We start from the raw sequence: 20,373 nt of genomic DNA on the forward strand, positions 1-20,373 counted from the left end.
TTGAAAAACAAAGGGAAGAAAGCACCTAAACTTTCCAACGATCCATGTTGGATAGCAAGTGCGTCCAAGGACTTTTCTCCTACTCCTTGCCGCAACAACAAGGTTGGAATGATGTTGAAGGGTTGGTTATTTGGAGGAATGGATGGGAAGGGGTTTAGATATGTAGGAGAGGCAAGGAAGGCTTGGAGAATGGTTAATTTCTGGATGATTTGAATGAGGTTGCTGCCATGGTATTTATAGGAAGAGGATGGACATGTTTAATGCAAAAATCTGGTGGAATGAAGTAGGTAAGGCATGGCAAGGTGGAGAATTGTTGGTGAGGGTAGGTATTGAGTCATCCACTCACATGTTATGGTGAGTTAAGCATTGCATCATCCACTCAAATGTCATGGTGAGTTAAGCATTACATCATCCACTCAAATGTCATAGTGAGATAGGCATTGCATCATCACTAAAAAATCTGGTGGAAGTAAAACAAAGGGAAGGCCACGGCATTGATGAATTTTATGGGGTATGCATGGTTTTGAGTGAAGTTTTGGCCAATCCTTCTAGAAATTTATCCCTTCTTGCAACTTGTATTTGTTTCACCAAATTTTTAGCATGTTCCTAGCCTCTTTTGTCTTCAAATTCGTCCATCCATCTTGCTCATATCATATGTAATCCATTCCAAGCTCAAAACTGCTCCAAAATGCACCAAAATGCACTTTCTTGCTACCTTAGCCCTTTGGACCTACAAACACACGAAAATGGCTTAAAGTACTAAAATAACTAAGAACTAATAACGTAAATGCAAGAAAACTAGTTAACTAAGTCGCATAAATATGCGTCTATCAGACCCCTCTTCCCTAGATGAGCTCATGGATGGTGATGAAGCCTGGTTCTGCACTCCTGGTAGGACCCAATTTCTCTAAATTCTGTTTCGCTTCTAAGAAGAAGAAAAAACATAAGATAAATGACCATTTAATGTTATCCATACCATTTTCTCTGTCACGCCCAAAAACTACGCACTATGGACAACATAGTGCTGCAATGTCGAGATGGGACATTATAACATCACGTTTCCAATAGAACGGAAGATAGGTTAAGCGATGTTAATAGGGCGTGACACTGTTACGTGACTGGTTTCGGGGTGTGATCGTAGAAATGTTTGCTAAGAAAGAAACCAGAAGAAAAATGATTATATTGTTTTATGAATCAATGTTCACTTTGTGAGTCGCATATTGTAAGCATCCAGAGGCTGATAGAGATTTGGATAAATTTGTACGTAATCTAAAGGTTGTAATTGATAACGATTTTTTTTTCTGATACAATAACAACAACAAAGTATGTTCCAACGAAGTAAGGTCGGTTATATGCATCCTAGAACGTCATTGTGCTCGGTTCTGTGCCACGTCTTTCGTTAGATCCAAGTACTCCAAGTATTTTTTCAAAGTCTCTTCCAAAGTCTTCCTAGGTTTTCCTCTACCCTTTCGGCCCTAAACCTCTGTCTAGTAATCGCATCTTCTAACCGGAGCATTTGGAAGCCTTCGTTTCACATGTTCAAACCATCGTAACTGATTTTCTCTCATATTTCCTTCAATTTCGGCTATCATACTTTAACTTGGATATCCTCATTCCTAATCTTATCATTTCTCGTGTGCCCACACATCCAACGAAACATTCTCCTCTTAGCTACCATTATTTTATGTACGTGTTGATGCTTCATCACCCAACATTTCGTGCCATAAAGCATTGATGACCTTATTGTCGTCCTATAAATTTTCCTTAAGCTTTAATGGCATACGACGGTCGCACAACACACCCGATGCACTATTCCATTTCATCTATCCTGCTTGTATTCTATGGTTGAGATCTCCATCCAACTCTTCGTTCTTTTGCAAGATAGATCCTAAGTAGCAAAAGCAATTGCTCTTTGGTACTTCCTGGTTTTCAATCCTCACCCCTAACTCATTTGAGCCTCCGTTTGCACTGAACTTGCACTCCATATACTCTGTCTTTGACCGACTTAGACGAAGACCTTTAGATTCCAACCATTTTCTCCAAAGATTAACCTTCGCCTTTACTCATTCCTGAAATTCATCTATCAACCCTATATCATTTGCGAAAAGCATACACCATGGAATTTCATCTTGAATATGTCCCGTTAACTCATCCATTACCAATGCAAAAAGGTAAAGACTTAAAGATAAGCCTTGATGTAACCCTATAGTTATGGGGAAATCCTTTTTCATATCTTTATATCTTTCCATTGATCTTCGTAAGAGATAGATTGTCTTCATGGTTGAGCGCCCTGGCATGAACCCGAACTGGTTGTCCGAGATCCGTGTCTCTTGCCTCAGTCTATGCTCAATTACTATCTTCCAGAGTTTCATTATGTGACTCATTGGGTGATTACTTTTCTCTTTGAAGATGACTTGTTTTTCTCCTTTTAGATTCCACCATCTAGTCATTGGGCATTTCAAGGTCTTATTCTTTTCTCTCTCTCTTGATATGTACATCCATCACCAACAAGCGATGTTGATTAGCCAAGCTCTTTCCCGATATAACTTTGTAATCCTTACAAGTTATACGATCCCCATTCCTCATTAGAAGAAAATATATTTGTGTTTTTGAAGACCCATTCTTGTAGGTGATCACATGTTCTTCTCTCTTCTTAAAGAAGGTGTTGGCTATGAAGAAATTGTATACCATTGCAAAATCCAAGATGGCTTTCCCATCCTCGTTTTTCCCCAAAACCATAACCTCCATAGTTGCCTGTCTCCTTACTCAGATGTCCATTTAAATCTCCTCCTATAAATAGTTTCTTCATCTGAGGGATTCCTTGCATCAAGTCTCCAAGGTCTTCCCAAAATTTCTCTTTCAAACTCATATCCTACCTTAATTGAGGTGCATACACACTAATCACATTGATGGGTTCTTGTCCTATTACAATCTTGATTGCCATAATTCTATCTCTTACCCTCTTGACATCTACAACATCTTGTGTAAAGGTTTTGTCCACGATGATGGCAACACCATTTCTCGTTCTATTTGTGTCCGAATACCAAAGTTTAAAATCTGATTTTTCAAAATCATTTGCCTTAAGACCAACCCACTTATGTCACGCCCTGATCCCGAGATACGTCCGGAATCGACACATGACGAAATGACAGTAGCAGTACAATATAAAATACATAGAGTCGCTAAGACTCATACATATAATATACATCATAGCATTAGCAGAATAACTTACAATAAAGGGTGGCAATCCCTACTCTCAAGTGCATTGCCCTCACAGCTACACCACTTGAAATCTACTCCTCTAACCGTTACCAATTACCCTGCAAAATAACCCAACGTCGTGGGAATGGCACACCGAGCAAAGCAAAACCCAGATAAGCTGCAAAGCTCGTGTGAGTAACAATAATACAACATATGTGAATATAAATAACAACAAATGATTAAATGTCAAAGTAGTGCTACATCCACACAGGACATTTCTTCGATATACCATATCAACCGTCAATGTGATCACCGTCAATATTATTCTGTCATTCTCTTCGGATTGTGACTCACCACTCGCCTTTCATCATTTCCGAATAATCATAAGGTTCCAATTACCACATATTTCATAATATAACCACCATATGCCTCATTATTACATACTAGCTGAGAGTACACACTTTGTATGTGTGAACAATTTCTCTTAATAAGTGCATATTAATATTACATAATTACTGTTTTGTCCTCCTTATGTAAATATTGTGTATCAAAAGTGAGGGTAAAATATGAAAAATAAGGATATGATTGTCATTTTGTCAAAAGGTACAACTCATTTTGTCAATAGTGTGTATCAAAAGTGAGGGCAAAATAGAAAAAAATATAAAGGGAAAAAAGTTGACAATGAGGGTTTTCTTAATAATAGTATAGATAGGAATGGTTATTCAATTCTGAATCTCACCACACGTCTATCGAGAAAACATCTAGTCATCACACAACCCGAAGTTATGTAGGAATGACACACCATCAATAATAGTATCACGTGTAGGAATGAGATTGGTACCTTTTTCCTCATTGCATCTCTTTGTTAAGAGTAGGAATGAGTCACATCTGAATCTGTTATCTTTTAGGCAACACCATCATGTAAACTATTTGATTCAATCATTTTCTCAATTGAGCCACACAAGAATTTAATCTCATCTTTCATATATGTACTAAACAATAATCTAGAGAGACACAGTTCGGCCGAAGCCTACATTAGGCAACTAATCAGGATGTGGTCTTCTATTGCGGATTAACCAAGTAGAACATCTCCTGAGAACATCATGTAGGTAGTGACCCCCCATTGCAGATTAACCAAGCAGAGTCACTCCTACGAATACTATAAGTAGTGATCACGCATCGCGGATTAACCAAGCATGATCACCCTTAAGCACGTATGGCCATACCTAAGTAATAAGGATCGCCCATCACGGATTAACCAAGCATGATCCCAAAGTATGGTCCCCTATTGCGGATTAACCAAGCAAGGCCATTCATGTACCACTGCTATATGGTGCAGATTCCGATTATATCCCACATTACCCCATAGGCTGGGTTAACAGTCATTTACTAGCCCTCACATAATACAATCATATCAAGCATAGCATATATATATATATATATATATATATATATATATATATATTTTTTTTTTTCTTTCGATAGCATCATCAAATAAACATAGCATAGTAGCACACATTTCCATAAAATCATTTGTAAATCCATGTCATATCCACAAAGTATATAACAAGGAATTTCATGGGTAATAACCATATTACATAATATTAATGTCACTCACCTAGGTTATTTGTGCTTCTAAATTCACCAACTCTACTCCAAGGAACCTAGCATAATACACAAAGCCCCACTTAGGAAACTTAACAAGACTGACAAATAAATCGAGGCCAAGTGCACATAAATCGAGACACACGTCAATCGGGAACGACACATCATCGAGATGAGCCAACTAAGCTCCATCAAGCCTCAACAACAAACTAAAGATAAACGACACTCTAGAGTAAAGTACATTGACTAGAACGTCAACTGTTAATAAGGTAGGTCCACTAAGGTCAACAATCTAAGGTTATTCAATCCGGAAGATCCGCTCATCAGATTCCTGATCCATAAGTTTTCAAAGGTCCAACAACTAATAACTAGAGTACTCACAAAATTGCACGACGATCCAATGGTCGGATTGTTGTTAATTACAAAAATCGTACGACGGTACAATTATCCGAAAAATTGAAAAATCAAACTATCGTATCGAATTTCAACAAATGAACTTTAGATATAGGCTTAGGATATCAAGAACATCTTGCTGTCCAAAATCCATGAAAACAGATTCTCCCCCACGCTCTGCCGCACGTGGTGGTTTTCTGCGACCGTAAACCCATTTTTTTTACTAACTCCAAATTCTACCAAAATTTACAAAAAGATATAGCTCAACAAGAGGAACAAGTTTTATACCTGCCACAAAGTCCAAAAGTAGACGGAAGAGGGTCAATTTTATCAATAAAGCCGACGGGTGCCTAAAGCTTCCTGGTGTCGATTCGCCGCCTACGGTGGTCCAACGGGGTCAAGGCTGGTCTGGATTTACTCCTGGGATGATGGGCTACAAGTTCCAAGTGGTGGTATTGGCCATCACTTTGCCGATTCACCGAAAAAATGAGAAGGGTGGCCGAAGCACCATTGGTTTTCATTGGTTTTTATGGCCTCGCACCGCCACATACGGTGGTCAATCAAGGTGGTTCTTGGTTGGGTTTTGTAGAGGGAAGTGAGAGCTTCAAGATGGTGGTGGTGGCATCGAAAAATTCCACCGAAGTTGGCCGAAATCGGCATCGGAAAATAGGAGGTCGCTGTGGGTTGCTTGGGTTGGGTTTCTGGGTTTTTTTTGGGCCTGTGAATTAGGTTTCCCAAAATGAAAACTTACCAATTTCTGGGTTTCCACAAATAGTCCTTGCTACCTATAGTATGTCCACATGTCTAAAAGGTTTCACTACTTCCAAGGCTCGTAACTTCTCCGTTCTACCTTGAAATTGAGATCCGTTTGCACCTACGCGCTCGTGGAATCGAACTCTACCTAACCAACTCAAGATTTGACCGAAAAGGTCGAGAAAATTGGAAATGACTAAAGTACCCCTCACTTCGCTTTTCTCAAAATCAAAGAATTAACAAACTAACTTCAATTAAATCTCCGTATTACGTCAAAAATAAAATAAAATACTAATTTTGGGACAAGGTATCACAACTTAGTTTCTTGGAGGCACATAATACTTATCATTCTCCTCACCATAACCTTCACTACTTCCATAGACTTTCCCATTAAGGTTCCTATATTCCACGTTCCTAAACGCATTCTACTTTCTTGAACTCTACCCTCATGTCCTAACTTCTTCGCCTTCCCTTGTCTAATAAGGTCAAAGTACTTATTTTGCGTGTCCTGTGTAAATTGATGGGAGCATATGCTTCCAAACAACTTCGAGTGAAATCGTTCAAAAAAAAGTTTCTATGGCCCCCTTGCTCATTTAACACTGCATCCAGACGTCGATGGAGATACATCGACCCTTGCTCACTTATCACTATGCTCGGGCCACATAGCCCGCCACTTACGAGCGACGACCTAATTTTAACGCAATTCCGTTTAGGATTTATTATCATAAGGATTCGATGTAAGATAGGAGTGTTGGCTGTTGACTACCTGATGCTCTCCCCCTCCTCCTTTATCCGGACTTGGAACCGAGAATGTAAGATAAATTTACATAGGCGGAGTTAATTTTCTTTTTTCTGATCCAACAACAAATAAAGTCCTAATTGGGATTTTTAAGTAATAATCAACTTGTGAAAGGTTTGCTAATTGATCCAATATGTTTTCTTATCCAAGTGTAGCTTCTAAGATCTTTAACCATTTTTGAAATCCTTCCTTTTAGGGAAAGGAATGGAAGGTATAATCACTTACCTTTATATCTGTTTGGTTTCCGAGAAAGTTTTGGCTAGAAATTTGCATGATATTCAACTAAACATCCAATGATCAAGTGTTATATTTATATATCTTTCATATCAGAGATGTGAAGGAAAAAGAGGCAAAAATCCAACCATCTTCAGCTGCAAATTTACCCAATGTGAAGAGCAAAAACTCGAATTCTTTAAGAAATGTCCATAAAGAAAGTGAGAACAAGAATCCCAATATCCCATTGTCGATTCCGCATTGCAAAACCAAATCAAGGAAAGTGCAGTGAATCCAAGCAGTGAGAAGAAAGAACAAGTTGATGAGTCGTCATTTCATGATTCAACGAAAAATCACAAGAAACCGCAGTACTTTTTCCGCCAGTAATTTGCTTGGCGGGCACGAAATCTTGAATCAAATTACAGAGTTTTTTTACCAAACTGAAGAAATTGGCACAAAGGGGTTTGAGAAAAGGTGGAACGGAGAAAGGTTGTTTAGAGAAAAAAATTAAAGAGAGGAAACCTCTGATTGTTTAAAGAAGGGAAACTCTAAGCAATTATTTATATTTAGTGTATTATTTAATCCAAAATGCGAATTGCATTAGTAGTTCAAAGTATGTCCTGAAAGAAAATTTTGCTTAGCAATGGATCCATTTACTGGCTATTCAATCAGCATTTTGTTTTTTTATTAAAGAGTAAATTGTAGCTATGGTCCCTGAACTTTACTCAAATTGGAGTAATGGTCCTTCAACTAAAAATTCATTACCATTGGTCCTTCAACTTATTAAAACGTGCAGCTATAGTCCCTTAACTAAAAATCCATTACCTTTGGTCCCTTAATTTTAATTCAACTGGAGAAATGGTCCCTTAACTTTATCCCAATTGTAGCTATGGTCCTTCAAACATAACTCGTTTTGACAAATTTTTTTACGTAGTTGACGAAAATGACCATAATTACACACTTTGATGAGTTGAGGGACCCTAATTAAGTAAATGGTTATTCCAACATAACATATTTTGACAAAATTTTGAAGAAATTAATGAAAAGGACTATAGCTATACATTTTGATAAGTTGAGGGACCAATGGTAATGGATTTTTAGTTGAGGGACTATTGCTCCAATTTGAGTAAAGTTCAGGGACCATTGCTACAATTTACTCTTTATTAAATGAAGTACGATATTCACTAATAACGAAAGAATACATACAAATATCAATGATAGAGTTGTAGACATCGAAATTTTGGTGAAATAAATGTTCACCAAGGCATTAAAGTTTTGACAGGTCAGGGCATACATGGCATGCGCCATGTGTCTCACAAATCGTACACATGGATGTGATTCATCAAAATCGAACAAGCCATCAATAATGACACGTGTCAACACTTGATGGAAAGGAATTATTTGATTTTAATTTAATTAAATCAAATGTTAATTGGTGGAGTCAAATCATGAACCGGCCCACAAATCGAGTTCTGGTTCTTTCGTCAATTAATCAAGCTCACAATCAAGGCCAAATCTATCTGTGGGCAAGGCTTGGAAAGTCCATAAATATGAGGCTCCAAGACAAAGAAAATGGTCCATAAATCATTTCATGCCCATACACTAAGGCTTTGAAATTTTGAAGCTCTCAAGCACTCAGACCCCCCAAACACTCAAGCACTCAAGAAGACTCGAAAAATCCTTCGTGTTCTTCGTCAAATCCCGTGAAAAACCACCAAGCACCCCTACATGTGCCGGTTCCTCCATTGCCAAGAGCCAAAAACCTTGCGGCATTCGTTCATCCAAGATCAAGTCATCGCGACCCTTGGATCAACAATAATACACATCTACACATTTCGGAGATCGAATCAAAGGATCAAGTTGTAAAGCGATTGTAACCCTACAAATTCATTAATACAAACAATTATTTTATACACATGTTCTTGTCTCATTTGTCGCAGGAAATTCGTGTTTACATGAGTGCTTATAATGGGCCTCAATAAAAACTTTGCCGGGAATTTCAACCCTGTCTAAGAGAAAAAAAAAGTGTCTCGCACCAAACTACTAAGTTGAATTGCTATCCTCAAACAGAACATCAAAAATAATATATGGTGGTTCTTCTAGGGTTGGGCATTTAAAAAAAATGAATGAACCGCCCGAAGCGCATCGACGGCTTGGTTTGGTTTTGTTTTGTTTTTTTTTTCATTTTTGGTGGTTAATTGAACCGACCCACATATATTTAATTTTATTTTTTAATCATAATTAATACGTGTAATAGTATAAATGGTTAGTTATTTACGAGTTACCCTATTTCCACCACATGAAAACAAAACCTGATTAGTTTAAGAGTTACTTTGGAGAAGAACAGGGGGACCATTTGGAGAAGGTAAAAGCTGCTGCTTTGGTGCTCTCATTGGGTTTCTTCATTTATCCTTTCCCTTGAGCAATCACTCATATTGGTGCTATGTTCTGTAACTTTTGGGACATAAATTTGTTATGTATTTTTGTCTTCACACAAATCAAAAACCGATCGAAACCAACCTGCCACTGTCGGTTAACCGACCTGATCGATTTTAGACCTAGTTTCGTCGGTTTCGATTTGCTATTTTAGCCTAACCGACTAGATCGGTTTGGTTTCGGTTTTGGCCCAAAACCAACCCATGCCCATCCCTAGGTTCTTCAAACCAACCACATGATTTGTTATACTCAAGCTAAATCTTGCTAAGCGATGTGTTGCTTTCTTGGTTTTTCACTTGCTGAAAGTGACCTTCCCCTGAGGAAATGTCCTCATTAATCGACGGCATCGTCCAAGACATGCCCAAAGTGACCAAAATTTGCTTCAGAATCCCATTGAAGAGCTACAATGACCATTTTAGACCGTCCCCTTCTAGTTCCACCTTAACACCCACCCAACGTTTTTAGTTTTCAACTTTCCTTTTTTACTTAAAACTTGTTTAGTAACTGTTTTCAACTTTCAATTTTGATTTAAAAAAAAAAAAAAAAAAAAAGAGCTAAAACCTAAACATAGAGTTTCCAAAACTTGACTTGGTTTTTCTTTTTTGAAACAAAAATGTGAAAACAGTTGCCAAAGTCTTCCATTTGTGGTTTCAAAAAAGGAAAACATTAAGGAGACTAAATTTTTAGATTATTTTTTGTAGAGCACATGATATGACGGTTATTTGTTAGACTACATTTTAATGATTTAACGAAGAAGTCCAACCATCAATCAATAACCACATCATGTGGTTGACAAAAGATGATTAAAAATTTGGTCTGTCTAGCATCACTCTAAACTTTTTTTTTTTTTTCAAATACTATTAAAAACGCTTTTGATAATTTGAAAATACTTTTAGTGTAATTTCCCAAATAAATACACCCATACTATAGTCCTTGAATTCATAATGATGTACTAATACAAACGTCACACCAAATTTCTTCCAAATTTAGGCAGAAATTAAAGGACTTAATATGATTACATCAAAGTTTTTGGTGGTACCAAAAAAAGTAACTCATGTTCATATTTTGCAGCTTTTAGTCCACACCCAACCCTTACCCCTTTTGGCCCCTTTTACTTTTAGAGCTTTTTCTTTTTTTTTTTTTTTTTTGTTTTGTTTGTAACAAACGATATTATTTACACTAAACCCATCTCTACCCCTTGGCCTAAAACCTAAAATTTTTAGCTCAGAAAATTTAGGTTTTTCGCCCAGAAATAGTTTTTCTGCTTCAACCCTTCTGGCCTAAATTTTTTAGCCTGAGATTATTAAAGAATAAATTTAGGCTAATTTTTTATGTTAAGTAAAATTTAAAAAAAAAATATATATATATATGTAGACTATCGTAAAATAATTTTATGAACATTTTAATCTAAAAATATTTAAACTCCAATAAATATTGAAAAATCACTAAATCGATACATGAAACTTAATAAAAATGACAATTATTTTAGCCGTTGGATTTAATTTTGAGCTGTTAAATCTTCTTTTTTTTTACCGTTAGATTTGATTATGTTCAATCTAAGCCGTTGGATTCAATAAATATATAAATATAAAACTAAAAAAAAAAATTGAACGTGGACCGTTGGATCAGAAAAAGTAGCCGTTACGCTACCACACGAGCGCAACACACAGGGGACAAACCCACGTGGGTGGGTCCAGCTTGAATTTGGTGCTCGCGCGTTTTGCGCGTTGGGCACCTGGGTTTCGGTGTTGGCGCTTCACACACCCGTTTTCACTAGCAAGGGTGGGGCCCACCTCGATTTCTGGCCTAAAAACGAGCCAATATTTGGCTTCCATTTGAGTTTTAGGTTTTAGGCCACATTTTAGCCTTGGGTTGGGTTGGGTTGGGTTGGTGAGGGGGAATAGAAGTGGAAATTTGAGTTTTAACTCAGGGTTAGAGAAGGCCTAAGGGGGAGGGGGTGAACTTAGCCTCACAAAGGGCTATTAATAATATGGTTCAAATTCGTCTTTGGCGAGAATTGAACCTAAGACCTCTCACTTATAAGTGAAGATGAACCACTAGACCGTAGTAATAAGAACCACTTCTAGAGCTTGTTAGTTATTATTGTATTTTGACATCTTTTCTCTTTTCTACACCAAAAGTTATTTCAAAATTAAACAAAAGAAAATAGAGAATTTTTTGATAATAAATTAAAAGAAAATAGAGTTGACTGTAATTTTGTTACTAATTATTATCGTAAAGAAAGAAAACAAAATATGAAAAGAATACGACAGACACATGATAAGCTCATATTTATATATATTTTACATCAAATTCACTTGTTTTTTCTTAGTTAGTTCCTTATATTTTTGAGCTATTTACTTTGTTTTTGTGTTTTGTAGGATTTGTCAAGCAAAGAAGAGAAAAATAGCACATATGAGGTTTTAAATAACAAATTTGTCAAAACTGCCTGTGCAGATCAGCTAACTTTGGAAGCGAATTGCGAACAGCTCAGAATGAATTAGAGAATGAGCTTTATATTCTTGGAAAGCTACAGATGTCTATTTTCTAGAGAAGTTTGCGGCTTGTTAATATCATTTTTCTAGAAGAAGTTATGTCCATTTTAACACTGAAATGTTCCCAAGAGGCTGAGCAGTTTGTAACTGACAATAAGCTATGAAAGCAATAAACTCAATAACTTCTAGCAGCCAAAAAAACCACAAGCCAGCCAACACCTATTCAAATATCAATGGAAAATGGAAAGGGAAATTAAGATGAGGATTAAGTGGGAGTAATTGGCATAAAGGCTATCCAAGGAGTTACATTAGTTTTTCCATTTCCTCTCACTTATTGTCATCAATAAATGGCTGTTAGTGGTGTGAGTTATGGAGAAGAAAATGATGCAGCAAGGATGTGGTTTAAAGGAGCGTTGGGGGGAGGAAATAAAGGATAGCTGAACAAAAAAAAAACAAAAAACAAAAAACAAAAAAAAAAGCCAGCGGCAAGGGAAAAAAAAAAGAAACAAAGAAGGTTGCAGCGTTGGGGAAGCAAGGAAAGAAGAGGAGACCTCACTCGATTCTTTTGATTCTATCTTCTCAAATCCATGTCTTACTTTTGGTTTAATTTGAGAATTATGTGTAACTAAATTTCTAGAAGTTAGGGGCTGTTTTAAAGCCCCAAATACGATTGCAAGTTTGTTATGACATTTCATTTCAATTTCTTTTATGAAAGATGAAAATTTGTTCACTACTTATGTCAATGATGAGTTCTTTATATGTTTTCTATGGATGCATACTTAATAAGCATATCTAGGATTCTAATACTATGACTATGTGTGTGTCTGCCCTTGTCAAATGAGGATCTACATATGTTCTAGAGTAGTTCTTGTTAATTGCGATTAACATGTGAACCAATTTCTAGGATAAGTAAGACAACACTAGTACTTATGATGCCTTGTGATAACACTAATTCTTTTCGTTCGTAATGATTTCTACTTGTTAAATCTATGAACACACCATTCTAGATTGCATGCTAAGGACTAAGTGAAGTTGAAAACCCTCTTATCATGCTACGTATGAAAGAGTAATATGCTATGTTCTAACATTGAACTGACATGAGCATCTTCATTCAGAAATAAAAGGAATTTGAATGAAACATAACATGTTTGCATGATTATTTGGTGGTGGGTAGCTATTCCCCTAACTCGTTTTCTTAATTTATGAACTACAATATGTTTTTATTATTTAAAATCTGTTTCTGTCCTTTTTTGTTGAATTTAATTAAAATAGAAAATCAACTCCAAAAATCCCAAAAATTTGTGTGAGTGTATCTTTCTGTGTCAAGTGTCTACATATAAAATTCCGTTGAATTTAGAAAAGTGTAAGTTGGTCTAATAATTATTTTTCGGCGGCTGGTCAGGAGGGACATCAACCAGTTTTTGTGACATTTTAAGTAGTTAGATAAAACAATCTTCTGTGGGAAAAACCCTTATTTTCATATGCTACAATTGACATATCTTAGTGTTAATAAGGAAAATCAACAGGACATTTGTGTGCTACTTTGTGGTGTGCTTTTAATCCTACCAACACACACAGAGACACAAACATGTACATTTATAGAATTACCCATGGAAAATCAGTCTTCCCTGCAAAAATCAACCAAAGCTTGGGAGAAAATACAATTTAAATAGCAGAGGCTATTGGGTTGCGAGATGCTCTGTTGATGGCTAAGATTCGAGGATTTAAAAACATTTGTGTGGAAAGAGATTCTAAGCTTGTCATTGATGCAATTAAAGGGAGGTCCAAAGTTCCTTGGAGAATCAGGAATATTATTGAGGATATTAGGAATTTGGCAACCTCTTTTCTCTTATTTAGGGTCGCACACTTCCGTATTGTGTAGTCCAAGCTCTTCAATTTGATTGTACTGCTACTGGTTGTACTCGCAATTTTGCTCTCTAATAAATTTTATTCCTTAATTAAAGAAAATTTAAATTTTTGAAGTGCCACTGATAATTTCTTCAATTAATTATATTTAGATTTCTAAAAAAGTTGACAAAATTTATTGGTATTTAATTATGATTCTTTAGGAGTCTAGAAAAGTGTTGTGCTATTTAAAGGTCAATGAATTCTATTTAATTCATTTGTTTGTGTGGTCAAATCTATTTAATTCTTAGTGGTGAATTTTTGTAGACTTTTAAGGTTTATTTTTTTAGCTAATATATTATACATTAAAGAAGGGAGGTGAGGGTTCATTTTTGGCGATATTCGAACTTAAGATTTCTCACTTACAAGTGAAGAGGAATACCACTAGACCCTAAATTAAGATTTTAAATGAGACTATCAAATTGTAGTAATCTTCAATCTTAATTTTTAAAGAGTTGGTCAAAATCTGGTGGTATTTAATATCGAGTTTTTTAAAATGTTTCAAAATCTGGTTGTATTCAAAATTCAATGAATTTGTAGGAATTTAGGAGTTGGAGGATTTTGGTGAATTCTAGAGTGAAAAATATAAACACTAGAACCCTTACAAATCATGCCTCTACCCCTAAGATTTCATTGTGATTCCTCCCTCTACAAAATATGAGCAGGTTTGGATAGGAACTGTTGAGAGTTGTCCCACATCGATGAGGGACAAGGTTTAATATGTGCTTATATGGTCTTGGGCTACTCCCCATAAAACCAATTGGCAATATGGGGAGTAGCCCAATACCATATAAGCACATAGCAAATCTTGTCCCTTACCGATGTGGGACAACTCTTAACAAGAACAAACTCTTCTTGTAAGCAAACATGTAAAGGTAACATGAACAGAAACCTACAAACTTTAGTTTCAATTTTTCTGTCTTCTCTGTATGGCCAAATCTTTATTTCTTTCTCTTCAAGGACCTAGTAATCCACAATTTTCTTGTCTTCTCCTCATGGCCAATTTTGTTTTGGAGAGCCCGAAAATCTCAACAACTCAACCAAAACCCAAACATCAATTTCCTTGCCTGATACTTTTTTTGGTTCAATTCTCTTGCCTGATCTTGGTATCCCATAAAGAAGAAAAATACCCGTGAATGGACGCTTTGTCATTAGAGTGTTATAACCTGAGAAAGCTTTTATTTTTGTTGTTCTGTAGTCTTTTAATTACCATATTTAGATAAATAAATAAAAAGGTTATAGGTCATGGGTTGTGACATTCACGAAGGTAGTTTAATCACTCAATATGTGTTGTACTTGCCAACACTACTCCCCTTCATTACCGTAGAAATCTTGCTTTCTTTTTTGCTTTCCTTTTGGCATCTTGGTTGTGATTTTTAGCATTTTCTGTAAATGCTATAAAAACTCTATTAATATCCATTAAACTCCATAACAAAATTTGTATAAAATTCCTTTTAAATCCACATGGAGTTTATGTGAATCGATTAAAAAATTAACTCATTTTTAAATTTTGCAACTTTCTTCTTCTAGAGCTTGTTATTGTATTTTGACATCTTTCATGCACCAAAAATTATAAGGAATGCATGGCTACTCAAAGATGAGTAGGAGCTCCTACTCAAAATTCTTCATGTCTAATTCACATAACTTTGTGCTTATAGCCGTGTTGACCCTAAAAACTACCAAGTCTACGTGGTGCACATGCCGAATAACTAATGAGCTAACTACGTCCTTCGGTTGTGTGCGGGGCGTGCCAACTAGACGGCCAATGAGCAAAATTTGTTGATGTTGCGTTGCGTGCACTGCTGACTTCTGAATCTCAGGCTACGGCCGAGGAAGGAGCACGTCTCGGCCTTCGGGTTCTAGAGCCTAAAGACAAGGCTACTAGTTCTACGAAGTTCAATATCAAATTCGGCTCTCAGGGTGCCGAATGTAGTAACCTAGTAACACCTCACTTCGCCTAGAAGGCTTATGAGATAACCTCTGCCAATAAGGATTTGAAAATCTTTCTCGATCAAGATTTGGATAGATAACCAGTCGGCTTCGTCGCAGTGTTGTTTATCCAAACTGAATGTGCTTTGCGGTCGGCTGATTCTACGGCAACATTGCTATTTATCCAAACTGAAGATGTTCGCCGGTTTCCTTCACAGTGTTGTTTATCCAAACTGAAGATGTGTTGGCGGAAAAAGAAAATAAAAATCTCAAGGTGTTTGAGAGGTTTTGCGTAGAGCGAGAGTTTGTGCAGGGCAATTTGTATGTTGAGTTGGAGAGGCTTCAATGATATTCGTGGCTCTATATTTATAGAAGCAAATGTTGTGTGGCGCGGCCAGATAATTTTGTAGAGTCCAACTGCAACTCTATTTGCGGAACTGAACTTGATCCACGTTATAAGCCAAGGCATATCCTTCAAATTGATCCGTGTGATTTGTTCCTTGACTTTTCAAACCCATTAGCTAGATAAGCAACATCCTATCTTTTAGATGTCATCATTACTCCTTATTTTATGCAAATAATTAGCATGCAACAGCCTATCTAATGACCTCCACGGTGTTGGAATCAAGGCATGCAAGTTTATCCCCTAGCCATATATTTCAATAGGACTTGGCAATAAAAGAGGTACTGCCTCTAGTAATTTAAATGCAAGTTTAACTTTTGATCTTTCCACAAAAACTATCTAGGTGCAATCCCTCGCTCCACGTGTATGCATCTTGACTCACCAACTTAATATAATTACCACATTCCAAGAAAAATCACGTGCAACAACCCCATCCATGAATTCCAAGTCAATTTGACTTGTACCACCCATTTCTGTATCAGAAATAGGACACGTAGGAGATTGCATGCATCCAGGGATTGATATGATCAGCCCATTCTAATTGAAGACATATCATATCAACTTTTCCAAAACAACTGTCTGGATATATCAAATATTATGTTTAAATATCCCAGTTAATATTAAGAGATAATATCATGATTAAAATCACAATACTATTTCTCAATAATAACTAAAATTCATTTCAACCACTTTATCATCCAACGGTCTAATATCCGTTTATTCAACAGCCTCGATTGCTTGGGCCAATGGTGTAATTTTGGATCCAAACATTGCCCCTAATTTCCTTGAGCTTCGGCTCGCAAGCCGAATGGTGAAGGAAATTAATTGTTCGTAGCCAACAAAATCTCGTCGTATTGCTAAAAAAGAAACTTTGTTCCTTGGCAACAACATGTATGTTATGCTAATGTTGTGGTTTTCCTCGACTGCCACAATTCTATACAAGGCTCGGCGACTTTGCCAGAAAAACCTTCTAATTACTTCGACCATCCAACCCATACGGTCAAATCACAAATAGGGTCGAGAAGAACTTGATTCTTGGTAGCTCGGCCTATCACCCATCATGAATGTTGCAATCACTTTTCTGAAACAATCATATGTGGGCAGCTCGGCCAAGTTTGGCCTGTCATTCAGCCATCCACTCCTCAGCATTATTATATATATAACCAAGGCCATAAAAAATAAAATCAAATATTGGCCTATTGGCCTATTCTGTCTAACTTGGAATGATGTTGTCGGCCATGCATATTCTTTTCTGACTCCCAGCTCCACCAAATAGTCTCTACTAAACTCATCGATCAACACCCTTATTTACTTGATGCTTTTTAAGTCCAAAAACTTGATGAACTCGAGGAAAATCAAAACAAGTGTCTCCATTGAGATTCAAGGGCATGCAGACCCACCGAATGACAAATCCAACTGCACCGAATTTCCACCGCCTTGCTTGCTTACTTGCGGCCCAACGTTTTTTTTTTTTTTTTTTTTTTTAGTAATAACACGACAGATGCCACACAAGTAATAAATGTTGCCACGTCCATTTGCCCCTACCACCGAGTAGAACAATTTTTTGTACAAGGTTAGGACTCAAAATGCTCGTGAGGATTCTCCTGTGCACTCAATAAGAAATATATGGTCGAGGAAAAATGAGCATCCACCGCCGCATTAAAATTCACTCGTTAGAAAGTTGTTCTGAATACAACCTTGCCAAGTAAGTCGCTCGTCAAGAAAGAAGCGCAACCATAGACTAGATGATTGGATTTTGTGCCAAGTTAAATTTGGGCCAACAGAGGTTGAATCTGCCTCGGACTCGATGGAAACTCATTAGACCTCCTTGGCCGTGAACCAAGTAAAATGTAACAGGATTGGGGGTGAATGGCGTCTCGAACTCGTCGGAGTTCATCCGTTTTCTCTTGCCAATGGTATCCTGACATAACTTGGAAGCAAATCATGATTTCTCACGCCAAACATGTCCATAGGATGAAGCCTACTACCTCTTTTGTCTTAATCATATCACATCACCATCCCACAAATTCACCCTTATCTCATGCATGCATTAATTGCACGAAATTAATCCAGTAGTAGTTGTACTGCCGCATGAACGCCGAATATCACCATTTAATTTGAATTGTAGGTTAGAGATTTATGCACTGAGCAGCAATTTCACCAAGCAGCTATTTTAATTCACTCATTCTCAACGAGATTAAATAAGTTTAACCGCCGAAACCGTAGAAATGTACCACCTATGCCCCCTTTTATTTTCTGAAGCATCGGTTGAGCAGCCGAATGGTTAAGAAAATCATTTATTCTTTTTTTTTAAATTTTTTTTTACCAAAATAAAACAAAAGTGGCCGAACCATAATCAGGATGAGGCCAACGATGCTTTATTCCTAGCCGAGATCTTTTTATATCAAAATTCTCAATTTGATTTCGCTTTAGGCCGAATAAAGAATAATTTCCAAATACTTTTGACTTGGCGAAATATTTTTGATTCTCAGCCGCCGAATGTGCTGAACAATTATTAAGCCCCCTGGGCATAATAATTTCGCCAATTTTAGCTTTTAACTCGAACAACTTAGCCGAATGGGATTTCTCTATATCGGCTTTATCGCCAATAATCATATCGATTGGCGTGGTTTTTTCGGCTAGGCCTATGTCTCGACCTTGTTTGTCATTGGAGCACTCCTCTGACGAATCATTTTCTAAGTCGATTTTTGGCTCAGAAACTTAAACTTTTTCTTCTAGGCCAACCGAACTTTCAGTCTCGACCGAAAAAATAAGTGGCCTAGGTTTTTCTTCGGCCGTCTTGACAATTTTCCTAGGCCGAATTTTGATTGTGGTTGGAGGGGAAAATTACTCCCATCTTCTATACAACTTCTCAATGAGTTTTGCTTTCTTCTTGTAGCAATTCTTTACTTGGCGTCAAATCTCGTTTAATGGAACCTGATTGAGATCTTGATCTATCATGTGAACTTCGTAGTTTTAGCACTGGGCCCTACTGGGCGTGCCAAAATGTTGACCCTAAAAACTATCAAGCCTACGTGGAGCGCAGGCCGAGTAACTAATAAGCTAACTAAATCATTCGGTTGTGTGCGGGGCGTGCCAACTCGACGACCGAGCTCGACCGGTGAGTAAAATTTGTTGATGTTGCGTTAAGTGCGCTGCTGACTTCTGAATTTCGCGACTACGGCCAAGGAAGGAACACGTCTCGACCTTCAGGTTTTAGAGCCTGAAGACAAGGCTGCTAGTTATGCGAAGTTCAATATCAACTTCGACTCTCAGGGTGCCGAATGTAGTAACCTAGTAACACCTCACTTCGCCGAGAAGGCTGATGAGATGACCTCTGCCAATAAGGATTTGAAAATCCTTCTCGACTGAGACTTGGATAGATAACCAGTTGGCCTCGTCGCATTGCTATTTATCCAAACTGAAGATGCTTCGCGGTCGGCTGATTCTACGATAACAGTGTTGTTTATCCAAACTAAAGATGTTCACCGATTACCTTCATAGTGTTGTTTATCCAAACTGAAGATGTGTTGGCAAAAAAAGAAAATAAAAATCTCAAGGTGTTTGAGAGGTTTTGCGTAGAGCGAGAGTTTGTGCAGGGCAGTTTGTATGTTGAGTTGGAGAGGCTTCAATGATATTCGCAGCTCTGTATTTATAGACGTAAATGTTGTGTGGCACGACCATATAATTTTGTAAAGTCCAACTGCAACTCTATTTGCGGAACTGAACTTGATCCGCGTCAGAAACCAAGGCACATCCTTCAAATTGATCCGTGGGATTTGTTCCTTGACTTTTCAAACTCATTAGCTAGATAAGCAACAGCCTATCTTTTAGATGTCATCATTACTCCTTATTTTATGCAAATAATTAGCATGCAACAACCTATCTGATAATCTCCACGGTGCTGGAATCAAGGCATGCAAGTTTATCCCCTAGCCATATATTTCAACAGGACTCGGCAATAAAAGGGGCACTGCCTCTAGTAATTTAAATGCAAGTTTAACTTTTGATCTTTCCACAAAAACTATCCAGGTGCAATCCCTCGCTCCACGTGTATGCATGTTGACTCACCAACTTAATATAATCACCATATTCCAAGAAAAATCACGTGCAACAACCCCATCCATGAATTCCAAGTCAATTTGACTTGTACCACCCACTTCTGTATCAGAAATAGGACACGTAGGAGATTGCATGCATCTAGGGATTGATATGATGAGCCCATTTGAATTGAAGACAGA

This window comes from Malus domestica, chromosome 14 (assembly GCF_042453785.1).
Source record: "Malus domestica chromosome 14, GDT2T_hap1".
NCBI classification, from domain to species: domain Eukaryota; kingdom Viridiplantae; phylum Streptophyta; class Magnoliopsida; order Rosales; family Rosaceae; genus Malus; species Malus domestica.